The 3777-nt window shown below is 43.3% G+C and overlaps 1 pseudogene; it reads left to right on the top strand.

Moving 5' to 3' along the window:
• The first annotated feature begins 2239 nt into the window (after positions 1 to 2239).
• Positions 2240 to 3202, top strand: LOC115306886 (annotated as a pseudogene).
• The last annotated feature ends 575 nt before the right edge of the window (positions 3203 to 3777 follow it).

The raw sequence follows: 3777 nt of genomic DNA, 5'->3' as shown, positions 1-3777 counted from the left end.
AAAAATTTGTTCTAAAGATAATTTTTTAGCATTCTGCCTCTGGGAAAGCCATGTTTCCAGCCTTCCACATCTTGTCTCCTTTGTCTTCCTGCTGAGCTAATAGCCAGATCTCCAACTAAAACAGCAGTACCCATCTCTGATTAATGGGACCTTCCTCCCCACCTTTTTTAATGGCTTCTTCCCATTGCGATTTCAATCAGAACATTGCTGGGAATCCCTCCTGGTGCCTCTCCAGGAGCACTTCTATTGCCATTTTTTTATATACTCTTCCTCAAGGAAGGAAAAGCCAAAGAAATGTCTCCATACTCTGATGCTGAAATCTATGTAGAATGTGAAGAAACCAAAACACTTTCTCAGCAGAGAAGGTGTATAGCCATCAGGTAGTGCAAGGGTCAGCAACGGGCTAAATCCAGCCCACCTGATTTTTATTTGCAGGTGTTGGTATAAATAACATTTCATTTGAACACGGCAGGCTTATTTGCTACACATTGTCCATGGCTATTTTCATACCACCACAGTAGAGTTGAGTAGAAAAAAACAATAGGGGGCAAAAGGCCTAAAATATTTACTATTTGGCCCTTTGTTTTAAAAGTTTGTGAAGCTTCTGAACTGGTCCAATCATTTAGTTTTTAAAAAGAAGCTAAGGGGACACCTGGGTGGCTCAGTTAGTTGAACATCCAACTCTTGATTTTGGCTCAGGTCATGATCCCGGTGTTGTGGGATAGAGTCGTGCATCAGGCTCTGGGCTGAGCATGGAGCCTGCTTAAGATCCTCTCTCTCTCTCTCTCTCTCTCTCTCTCTCTCTCTCTCTCTCTCTCTCCCTCTGACCCTCTCCTGCTCACACACACGTGTACACATGGGTGCTCTCTCTCTCTCTAAAATTAAAAACTACATATTTTAAAAATTTTTAAGGGAGGATGCCTGGGTGGTTCAGTTGGTTGAGTGTCTGACTCTTAGATTCAACTCAGGTCATGATCTCAAGGTTCACAGGATCACCTTGAGCTCTGTGCTGGCAATGCAGAGCCTGCTCAGGATTCTCTCTCCCTGTCTCTGCCCCTCCCCACTCATACTCGCTTGCTCTCTCTCTCTCAAAATAAATAAAAAATAAAATTATAATAAAAATTTAATATAATAAAATTTTAAATAAACATTTAAAAACATTATTTAAAAGTAAGCTTAGGCCCAGGAAGGGCCTAAAGGTAGATAAGAGGCCTAACCCAGATTTATTCTGTGTAATGTTTTCATGTTCTATTCTTATCCACCTACTAGATTAGTGGTGCCTGAAAGCAGATATTGAGCCTTATATTTCTGTGGTATCCAAAATAATGGAGGCTACATACTGAGGTCATCATTAAAACAAGTTAAATAAATGCATAGGGATTGAGGAAATAAGGGATTCCTTCAGAGCCTTCTCTTCTATGTAAACCATTTCCTCTCCTACCTCCACAGCCTCCAAATATTTGTAGCTACAAACCAATTCTTCTACCACTGGTCATCAAGCCACTACCTATGACATCATTTGTAAAATACTATAATGGTATTCTCTTCCCAAAGTCATGAGGGTCAAGTGAGATAAGGTATATAAGGCATGTAGCACAGTGCCTAGTTCATGTTCAACATTCAAAGAGTAGTAGATGATGAGGTGTCTGGGCAGCTCAATTGGTTAAGTGTCTGACTCTTGGTTTTGGCTCAAGTCATGGTCTCATAGTTCGTGAAATCAAGACCCACATCGGGTTCTGTGCTGACAATGCAGAGCCTGATAGGATTCTCCCTTTCCCTCCCTTCTGCTCCTTCACCACTTGCTCTCATTCTCTCTCTCTCTCTCTCTAAAATAAATAAACATTAAAAAATGGTAGTAGATGATAATGATGATGATTTATCATTACCATAAAAATGGAGGCATCCTGAAATATAACTTGGTATTGGGAGGACATATAACTACAGAACTGGGGATTTCTCCTAGACTGCTGCACAAGCAAAATATGAGGAAAAATACAAGAAGGTGGGGTTCCAACACTCAATATCTACAAACAACTCAATTCAAATTCTGCAACCACCATCCAAGAAAGTCAGAGCACAAGTGGTGCTTATAGCACTGGAAGAGGAGAAAAAAGATTCCTTACTTGAGGCCAAAGCATTACAAATATCAGTGCAAAATTAACTAGGGGCTCTCTGCTCCTCCCTGTTTGACAGACAGCCACATCTTCTGGTGCAGGGCCAGCCATGTCCATGAAACATGATGGTGAAGGTCAAAGTACACAGATTTGCTGTATTGGGTGCCTGGTCACCAGGACTGCTTTCAATTCTGGCATGGTGGATATTGTCACCATTAATGACCCCTTCATTGACCTCAGCTACATGGTATATATGTTCCAGTATGATACCACCCCTGGCAAATTCCACAGCACAGTCAGGGCTGAGAAAAGGAAATTTGTCATCAATGGAAAATCCATCTCCAGGTTCCAGGAGCGAGATCCCCCCAATATCAAATGGGGTGTTGGTGAGTATGTTGTGGCCACTGGGGTCTTCACCACCATGGAAAAGGCTAGAACTCACTTGAAGAGTAGAGCCAAGAGGGTCATCATCTCTGCCCCTTTTGCTGATACCATCATGCTTGTGATGGGTGTGAACCATGAGAAATATGACAACTCCCTCAAGATTGTCAGAAATGCCCCCTGCACTACCGACTGATTGGCCCCTGTGGCCAATGTCACCCATGACAACTTTGGCATCAAGGAGGGACTCATGACCATGGTCCATGCCATCACTGCCACTCAAAAGACCATGGATATTTGAAGGGCTACCCAGAACATCACCCCCTGCTTCTCCTGGCACTGCCAAGGCTGTAGGCAAGGTCATCCCTGAATTGAATAGGAAGCCCACTGACATGGCTGTGTTTGTCCCCACCCCTGATGTGTCAGTCATGGATCTGACCTGCCACCTTAAGAAAGCTGCCAAATATTATAACATCAAGAAGGTGGGGAAGTAGGCATCAGAGGACCCCTTCAAGGACATTCTGGGCTACACTGAGGACCAGTTTGTCTCCTACAGCTTTAACAGTGACACCCACTCTTCCACCTTTGCTGGCGCTGATATTCCTCTCAATGACCACTCTGTCAAGTTCATTTCAAGATAAGACAGTGAATTTGGCTACAGCAACCAAGTGGTGGACATTATGGTCTTCTTGGCATCCAAGGAATAAGAGCCCCCAGAGAGAGCAGGAGGAAGAGAGAGGCCCTCCGTTGCTGGAGAGTCTTGGCCCCAACTCACCCCCCAACATACTGGGAATCTCCCAACCTCCTCAGTTTCCATTCTAGACTCACTGAAGAAATGGAGGGGCTCCAGGAGCCCTGTCTTGTCATGCACCATCAATAAAGTGTACTGTACCCAGAATAAACAAACAGACAAACTAGGGAAAACCTTAGCAGTATATCAAATAGCATGTGTATTATGTGGACCCATTGGTGGCCAACAGTAGCTGTCCTAACTCTCCTCACAATAGGAATGGTCCCATGTGATTCCAGAGGATCCCCCTCAGGCTGCATGGGCCTCTCTCTAGTCTGACTAACCCATTCTTCTTTAGATTTTATGGCTATAACTCTCTCTCAGTCAATAGGAATTTATTGTCATTGCTCAACAGCAAACCACCTACATTGTATGAAATACTTAACCAGGGGCAAAATATTTTTGCCATTCATACCATCCTTTTGCCAAAGAATTATGCTTATGATGCTATTTTGTATTTTGATCATGCCTAATGGGGACATCAGAAGAAAA

This window comes from Suricata suricatta, chromosome 1 (genome assembly GCF_006229205.1).
Source record: "Suricata suricatta isolate VVHF042 chromosome 1, meerkat_22Aug2017_6uvM2_HiC, whole genome shotgun sequence".
In the NCBI taxonomy this organism is placed as follows: Eukaryota; Metazoa; Chordata; class Mammalia; order Carnivora; family Herpestidae; genus Suricata; species Suricata suricatta.
Note: the sequence above shows the minus strand (reverse complement) of the source record. Positions and strands in the feature narration are given on the sequence as shown.